We start from the raw sequence: 9623 nt of genomic DNA on the forward strand, positions 1-9623 counted from the left end.
GAGGCAGGGCCCACTCCAGTAGCGCTACACCCAGAAAGGAGGCAGAGCCCGCCCCGTAGTGCTACATCCAGAGAGAAGGCAGAGCCCGCTCCCGTACTGCTAAACCCAGAGAGGAGGCAGAGCCAACTCCCTAAGCGTTACATCTAGAGAGGAGGCAGAGCCCGCTCCCTAAGCGTTACATCTAGAGAGGAGGCAGAGCCCGCTCCCTAAGCGTTACAACCAGAGGGGAGGCAGAGCCTGCTCCCGTAGCACTACACCCAGAGAGGAGGCAGAGCCCCCTCCCTAAGCGTTACATCTAGAGAGGAGGCAGAGCCCACTCCCTAAGCGTTACATCTAGAGAGGAGGTAGAGCCCGCTCCCTAAGCGTTACAACCAGAGGGGAGGCAGAGCCTGCTCCCGTAGCGCTACACCCAGAGGGGAGGCAGAGCCCGCTCCCGTAGCGCTACACCCAGAGAGGAGGCAGAGCCCCCTCCCTAACCTTTACACCCAGAGAGGAGGGAGAGCACGCTCCCGAAGTGCTACACCCATACTGAAAAACAATACACAATGTGCCCACAATTCAGCACTTGTGCCCATACAGGAGATCACTGTAGTAAATCCCATGCAAAACTGTAAACAAACCCCTACATAGAAAAAATTGCATAAACGGGAGAAATAAAGCACAATAATCTTTATTATACAAAATTATATAAAACAAATCCTAACAATCTATGGGATACTCTGATAACAACTATGAGGGAGCCACAGGCCAGAGGCTACAAATATGCATATGAAGATATCAATGCCCTTAATTAATCGTACCATATGTGCATAGCGAATCCAAAACGGAACATAATACACTATACTGGACCAAGGGAACCCAGTAGATGTAGTGTATATGGACTTTTCAAAAGCTTTTGATACGGTGCCACACAAAAGGTTGACATAAAATGAGAATAATGGGGATAGGGGAAAATATGTGCAAGTGGGTTGAGAGCTGGCTCAGGGATAGGAAACAAAGGGTGGTTATTAATGGAGCACACTCGGACTGGGTCGCGGTTAGCAGTGGGGTACCACAGGGGTCAGTATTGGGCCCTCTTCTTTTTAACATATTTATTAATGACCTTGTAGGGGGCATTCACAGTAGAATTTCAATATTTGCAGATGACACTAAACTCTGCAGGGTAATCAATACAGAGGACAATTTTATATTACAGGATGATTTATGTAAACTAGAAGCTTGGGCTGATAAATGGCAAATGAGCTTTAATGGGGATAAATGTAAGGTCATGCACTTGGGTAGAAGTAATAAGATGTATAACTATGTGCTTAATTCTAAAACTCTGGGCAAAACCGTCAATGAAAAAGACCTGGGTGTATGGGTGGATGACAAACTCATATTCAGTGGCCAGTGTCAGGCAGCTGCTACAAAGGCAAATAAAATAATGGGATGCATTAAAAGAGGCATAGATGCTCATGAGGAGAACATAATTTTACCTCTATACAAGTCACTAGTGCGACCACACTTAGAATACTGTGCACAGTTCTGGTCTCCGGTGTATAAGAAAGACATAGCTGAACTAGAGCGGGTGCAGAGAAGAGCGGCCAAGGTTATAAGAGGACTGGGGGGTCTGCAATACCAAGATAGGTTATTACACTTATTTAGTTTGGAAAAACGAAGGCTATGGGGTGATCTTATGTTAATGTATAAATATAGGAGGGGACAGTACAAAGACCTTTCTGATGATCTTTTTAATCATAGACCGGTGACAGGGACAAGGGGGCATCCTCTACGTCTGGAGGAAAAAAAGTTTAAGCATAATAACAGACGCGGATTCTTTACTGTAAGAGCAGTGAGACTATGGAACTCTCTGCCGTACGATGTTGTAATGAGTGATTCATTACTTAAATTTAAGAGGGGACTGGATACCTTTCTGGAAAAGTATAATGTTACAGGGTATATACACTAGATTCCTTGATAAGGCGTTGATCCAGGGAACTAGTCTGACTGCCGTATGTGGGGTCGGGAAGGAATTTTTTTCCCCATGGTGGAGCTTACTCTTACCACATGGGTTTTTTTTTGCCTTCCCCTGGATCAACATGTTAGGGCATGTTAGGTTAGGCTATGGGATGAACTAGATGGACTTAAAGTCTTCCTTCAACCTTAATAACTATGTAACTATGTAACTAGGCTGGTGAAAAAGCATCCAGCAAAAGCACAGGAGAAACTATTAAGGGAGTTATCACCATTCGTACAGCATAATTACCTCGGACCTGCAGCGCCGGGTGGTGTTTTTTCCGCGATTTAACCCTTTTTTTAACAGCTAGAGCCCCCAAATTATCCACACACACTCTACTAACATTATTAGTGAGGAATATGCAATAAAAAATGGGATATGAAATGGTTTCCTGTATGTAAACCATGTCTCATATCATGTCGGGTTTGGGAAGGAGATAGCAAAAGCCGGGAGCCCTGTATGTGTCTCAATGACATATATACAGTAATATATATATATATATATATATATATATATATATATATATATATATATATATACCTATACTATGTGTAGACATTTATTCTATCTACTAGATGGTAGCCCGATTCTAACGCATCTATGTACAGTAGTTTATTTATGAAGGTTTTAGAATAATACATTGAATACACAGAATTCAGCCGGCCGCGACCAATTAGCGAAGCATGGTTCAAATCCCGCACCAATTCGCGGCCGGACTGCGCGGGTCGCTGATTGTTTGCGGCCGGCCATGTAGTATATAGCACAGCCACGTAGTATATAACAGCCCACGTAGTAAATAGCACAGCCGCGTAGTATAATGCACAGCCACGTAGTATATTGCACAGCCACGTAGTATACAGCATAGCCCACGGAGTATATAGCACAGCCACATAGTATATAGCACAGCCCACGGAGTGTATAACAGCCCACATAGCATATAACACAGCCACATAGTATATAACAGCCCACGCACGCAGTATATAACACAGGCCACGTAGTGTATAACACAGGCCACGTAGTGTATAACACAGCCCACATAGTGTATAGCACAGCCATGTAGTATATTGCACAGCCCACGTAGTATATTGCACAGCACAAGCAGTATATTGCAGCCCACGTAGTATATTGCACAGCCCAGGTAGTATATTGCCCAGCCCACGTAGTGTATTGCCCAGCCCATGTAGTATATTGCACAGCCCATGGAGTATATTGTACAGCCCACGTAGTATATAGCAATGTGGGCATCATATCCCTGTTAAAAAAAAAGACTTAAAATAAAAAATAATTATATACTCACCTTTCATTGGCCCCCGGATCCAGGCGAAGCGGTTACCGATGCTCCTCGCGCGCTCCGGTCCCAAGAGTGCATTGCGGTCTCGCGAGATGATGACGTAGCGGTCTCACAAGACCGCTACGTCATCATCTCGCGAGATCGCAATGCATGGAGCAGTCACTGGAGCGTCGCGAGAAGCGGGGAAGGCCTGTTCTGGATCCGAGGGGCCGACGGACGGTGAGTAAATAACTATTTTTTATTTTTTTAATTATTTTTAACATTAGATCTTTTTACTATTGATGCTGCATAGGCAGCATCAATAGTAAAAAGTTGGTCACACAGGGTTAATAGTAGCGTTAACGGAGTGCGTTACACCTCGGCATAACGCGGTCCGTTACCGCTGCCATTAACCGTGTGTGAGCACTGACTGGAGGGGATTATGGAGCGGGCACTGACTGCGGGGAGTAAGGAGCGGCCATTTTGCCGCCGGACTATGCCCGTCGCTGATTGGTTGCGGCAAAACAGCCACGACCAATCAGCGACTTGGATTTCCATGACAGACAGAGGCCGCGACCAATGAATATCCGTGACAGACAGACAGAAGGACAGACGGAAGTGACCCTTAGACAATTATATAGTAGATTCTATTCTAACCTGTCAGTGTGATTTTACTGTACTCTGCACTGAATTGCCGACTTTTCTATAGAACACCGATGCGTATTTCTCGCAAGTCACACACACATGGTCGGTGTGTAATCCGTATTTTTCTTGCTTCCATAGACTTTCATTGGCGGATTTTTTTGCGCAATACGCTGACAAACGCAGCATGCTGCCATTTTCTCAGCCTGTAAAATACAGCTGAGAAATATACGGCAGATAGGAGCTGCCCCATAGAAAATCATTGGTCCATGTGCAATGCGTAGTTTTTGCGCCTCTTATACGTCCGTAAAACTCTCTAGCGTGACGCCGGCCTAAGGCTACGTTCACATTTGCGTTGTTGGGCGCAGCGTCGTCGACGCATACCGACGCATGCGTCATGCGCCCCTATGTTTATTGTTGTACTGCGTTTTACAACGCATGCGTCATATAGACGCACAAGACAGGGCGCAGGGGACGCTACTTGTAGCGTTTTCCCTGCGCCGAAAGTCCTGATCTGTAGGATCTTATGACAACGCATGCGTCATATAGACGCACAAGACAGGGCGCAGGGGACGCTACTTGTAGCGTTTTCCCTGCGCCGAAAGTCCCGATCTGTAGGATCTTATGACAACGCATGCGTTGTGTACATGCGTTGTTGGTTGCGTCGCGTCGCCGACGCTGCGCCCAACACCACAAATGTGAACGTAGCCTAGCGTTACACCCAGAGAGGAGGCATAACCAGCTCCTGTATATAGAGGGAAGCCGGCCTGCTCCCATAGTAGTGCAAGCAGAGGCGAAAGCCCGCTCCTGTAGAATTACACCCCCGGCACAGCCGACTCCTGTAGTATTACATATAGAGGGAAGCCGGTCGGCTCCTGCACCATTACACCCAGAGGGGAGGTAGAGCAGCTCCCGTAGCCCACTCCCGTAGTATTACATATAGAGGGAAGTCGGTCTGCTCCTGCACCATTACTGAGGGAAGCCGGTGGGCTCCTCCGGTGTGGCAGCCTCTACAAGGCTGCAGTGTGTGCCTCCACTTACACATTTCTAATAGTAAGTCACGGATACAAGGCCGACATAACTCACCAGAGCTGTGCAGACCGGAGATCGGTTATTATGACGGAGGATCCCCGTCACCCGGAAACCTTACACAGCTTCCTGTTCGTGGCGCTGCTGCAGAATGGGAGATGCGTTATGTATCTGTCAGGCATGGAGCGTCTCCTCAGCAGCATCAGTTGCCTGGAAAGGAGGCGGGAGGTGAAGACACAGGATTGACACAGGATGGGGGTGACACAGGATTGACACAACATGATGGGGGTGATGACACAGGATTGACACAGGATGATGGAGGTGACACAGGATTGACACAGGATGGGGGTGAAGACACAGGATTGACACAGGATGATGGGGGTGAAGACACAGGATGGGGTTTCAGTCAGTCCGCGTGTGCCCATGTATTTGGCTCGCGGTGTGAGAACGCCAGTAGCGCCACATTAGGCTACGTTCACATTTGCGTTGTGCGCCGCAGCGTCGGCGCCGCAGCGCACAACGCAAACAAAAACGCGGCAAAACGCACGCTAAAACGCTGCGTTTTGCGCCGCATGCGTCCTTTTTGGCCGAAAGTTGGACGCAAAAAAAATGCAACTTGAAGCGTTTCTTGCGTCCAACGCTTGCGGCCATGCGGCGCAAAACGCAGCACAACGCATGTCCATGCGCCCCCATGTTAAATATAGGGGCGCATGACGCATGCGGCGCCGCTGCGGCGCCCGACGCTGCGGCGCTGACCGCAAATGTGAACGTAGCCTTATACCGTCACACACCTCGCTACTGGCGGTAGGATGCAACCCCCCCCCTGTGAAAACCATTCACCCTGGCTGGCCGTCACAGGTGCAATAGGCGACACTCCGCACCCATTGCTTCATTGGCTGGCTACCGGGGGCAATGATGGCATCTGTGTGTTTGTGCACGTTTACTGGTAGTCCCTAAGGTGTTTCATCATACAGAAACCACAGGCTACACAAATCGCAGACAAGTCTATTCCTTGAAACGTTTCAGCTAGAACTTTAGGGTAGGTGCACACATTGCAGATTTGCCTGTGGAATTTTCTGCGCAGATACTGCATCTCTTGGCAAAAAACGCAGGTAAAAATCCGCTCGGTTTTGATGCGTTTTCTGTGCAGATTTTCATGCGGATTTGTCTGCATTTTTGTAACCTAAATAAAGATCTATTTAACAAAAAAGAATTGTGATGTCATTTCTTTGTCCAACCTCTTATTTTACATACTCCATTGAGGAATAATGTTTACACAGACCGATAGATAGGAAATAGATACAGTCATGGCCAAAAGTATTCACACCCCTGCAATTCTGTCAGATAATACTCAGTTTCTTCCTGAAAATGATTGCAAACACAAATTCTTTGGTATTATTATCTTCATTTAATTTGTCTTAAATGAAAAAACACAAAAGAGAATGAAGCAAAAAGCAAAACATTGATCATTTCACACAAAACTCCAAAAATGGGCCAGACAAAAGTATTGGCACCCTCAGCCTAATGCTTGGTTGCACAACCTTTAGCCAAAATAACTGCGACCAACCGCTTCCGGTAACCATCAATGAGTTTCTTACAATGCTCTGCTGGAATTTTAGACCATTCTTCTTTGGCAAACTGCTCCAGGTCCCTGATATTTGAAGGGTGCCTTCTCCAAACTGCCATTTTTACATCTCTCCACAGGTGTTTTATGGGATTCAGGTCTGGACTCATTGCTGGCCACCTTAGAAGTCTCCAGTGCTTTCTCTCAAACCATGTTCTAGTGCTTTTTGAAGTGTGTTTTGGGTCATTGTCCTGCTGGAAGACCCACGACCTCTGAGGGAGACCCAGCTTTCTCACACTGGGCCCTACATTATGCTGCAAAATTTGTTGGTAGTCTTCAGACTTCATAATGCACACGGTCAAGCAGTCCAGTGCCAGAGGCAGCATAGCAACCCCAAAACATAAGGGAACCTCCGCCATGTTTGACTGTAGGGACCGTGTTCTTTTCTTTGAATGCCTCTTTTTTTGTCCTGTAAACTCTATGTTGATGCCTTTGCCAAGAAGCTCTACTTTTGTCTCATCTGACCACGAGAACATTCTTCCAAAACGTTTTAGGCTTTTTCAGGCAAGTTTTGGCAAACTCCAGCCTGGCTTTTTTATGTCTCGGGGTAAGAAGTGGGGTCTTCCTGGGTTTCCTAGCATACAGTACCTTTTCATTCAGACGCCGACGGATAGTAAGGGTTGACACTGTTGTACCCTCGGACTGCAGGGCAGCTTGAACTTGTTTGGATGTTAGTCGAGGTTCTTTACCCAACATCCGCACAATCTTGCATTGAAATCTTGTCATGTCGGACGCTGTTCACACTAGGGCGTCCGATAGACAGCAGTAATTCCACTTACTTAATTACTGCTGTCTATCGGACGCTCTAGTGTGAACAGCGTCCGACATGACAGTAATTTGTTCAACCAGGTGGCTGGTGCTAAGTGGTTTTCCAAGCTTGACCTCAGGGGGGCTTACAACCTCATAAGAGTCCGTCAAGGTGATGAGTGGAAGACGGCTTTTAATACTCCTGAGGGTCATTTTGAAAATTTGGTGATGCCATTTCGGTTGACAAACGCGCCTGCAGTTTTTCAACATTTCATAAATGATGTATTCTCGCATGTTCTGGGGAAATTCGTTATTGTGTACCTAGATGACATTCTCATTTATTCACGCGACCGTGATACTCATTTAGAGCATGTGAGGCAGGTGTTACAGCTTCTCAGGGAAAATAAGCTCTATGGAAAACTTGAGAAATGTTTATTTTCGGTTCAGAAGTTGCCTTTCTTGGGTTATATTGTGTCTGCTTCAGGGTTTAAAATGGACGCCGCTAAGGTGCAAGCAGTGCTGCATTGGGAACGGCCTGATAACCTAAAAGCACTCCAGCGGTTCCTTGGGTTTTCCAACTATTATAGAAAGTTTATCAAAGATTTTTCTACCATTGCTAAACCGCTTACGGACATGGCAAAAAAGGGTACCAATTTCTCTGCCTGGCCTCAGGCTGCTGTGCGCGCATTTGAATTTCTGAAGAACAGTTTTGCTTCGGCCCCCATTCTAGTGCAACTGGACGTATCAAAACCATTTACCGTGGAAGTCGATGCGTCTGAGGTTGGAGTGGGGGCGGTGCTGTCACAAGGCTCATCCTTGGGCGAGTTGCGTCCTTGCGCCTACTTTTCCAAGAAGCTGTCGTCTGCCGAACGTAATTACGATATCGGCAACAGGGAGATGTTGGCTATCAAGTTGGCTTTTGAGGAATGGCGACACTTTTTGGAGGGGTCGGTCCATCAGGTTACAGTTATCACCGACCATAAAAATCTGCTGTATTTGGAGTCAGCCAAGCGTCTGTCTCCCAGGCAGGCTCACTGGGCATTGTTTTTCACGCGGTTCAACGTTTTTGAACGCGCTGGACTTTGGGCGTCGCCGATTATAGCTTGTGCTTTATGCCTAGTGGTTCCGGTCTGGAGTGGTGGTCTTGTTGTAGGAATATCGTATCTGGTGGTGTATTATCCTTTGTCATATTCCTCCTTCCTATTTGTATTTGTTTTGCCCTGTGCACATTATAGTGTATTCCTGTGTGTCTGCGGCGTGGTGCGTTTTTCAGTTTTCCCTGTCTGTGCTTCCTGTGGGGATTGGTGTGTTGTCTCTTCACTGGGTGGCGGGTGGTGGTTTCAGCTTAGGGCTGAAACAGGAGTCAGGGTCAGGCCTGGTGGCCCAGACATGCACACCTTTAGTGTAACTTCTGGGAAAGGGACAGACAGGGTTTCCCTAGCCTGAGGGATATCGCAGGGGCCCGGGCAACCAACCTTAGTCTACCCAGTTCCCCCGTGACAAATCTCTTGTCAAATTTTCTTTTCCGTACACATCTAGGGAGGTTAGCCACAGTGCCATGGGCTTTAAACTTCTTGATGACACTGCGCACGGTAGACACAGGAACATTCAGGTCTTTGGAGATGGACTTGTAGCCTTGAGATTGCTCATGCTTCCTCACAATTTGGTTTCTCAAGTCCTCAGACAGTTCTTTGGTCTTCTTTCTTTTCTCCATGCGCAATGTGGTACACACAAGGACACAGGACAGAGGTTGAGTCAACTTTAATCCATGTCAACTGACTGCAAGTGTGATTTAGTTATTGCCAACACCTGTTAGGTGCCACAGGTAAGTTACAGGTGCTGTTAATTACACAAATTAGAGAAGCATCACATGATTTTTCGAACAGTGCCAATACTTTTGTCCACCCCCTTTTTTATGTTTGGTGTGGAATTATATCCAATTTGGCTTTAGAACAATTCTTTTTGTGTTTTTTTCATTTAAGACAAATTAAATGAAGATAATAATACCAAAGAATTTGTTACGCCGAAGGCAACGGGAACAAAGAGTGGACCCACTGGACCGCGGCACCGAACCTCCCCTGAGCGAGCACTCCAGAGTGGATCCAACCCCTATACAGGGACTGTTAGGAGGCAAGCACAGGGATTACTAGTACCACGGAGGCCAGGACCAGGGATCAGCTCAAAGAAAAGGAGACAGGGAGAAAACGGGGAACCAACTGAAAGGGAAGAAGGAGACGGAGGAAAACCTGGGTGGGGAGTAAAGGAGCTGAGGATCGGACTGAGGAAAGGGAAAATCACAGGAACTGCGGAACACG

At 47.0% G+C, this 9623-nt stretch overlaps 1 protein-coding gene across 2 annotated transcripts in view; it reads right to left on the reverse strand.

The window, feature by feature from the left end:
* Positions 1–5080, reverse strand: part of LOC143764850 (uncharacterized) — a 68287-nt gene extending 63207 nt beyond the window's left edge. Inside the window, exon 1 of one of the 2 annotated variants that reach the window (XM_077250879.1) lies at positions 4995–5080. The gene's annotated coding sequence lies outside the window, so the exon portion shown is untranslated. The remainder of the gene's footprint in view (positions 1–4994) is intronic. The other variant, XM_077250878.1, reaches the window with a different exon arrangement.
* Between the last annotated feature and the right edge of the window lie 4543 nt (positions 5081–9623).

Source organism: Ranitomeya variabilis, chromosome 4 (assembly GCF_051348905.1).
Source record: "Ranitomeya variabilis isolate aRanVar5 chromosome 4, aRanVar5.hap1, whole genome shotgun sequence".
NCBI classification, from domain to species: Eukaryota; Metazoa; Chordata; class Amphibia; order Anura; family Dendrobatidae; genus Ranitomeya; species Ranitomeya variabilis.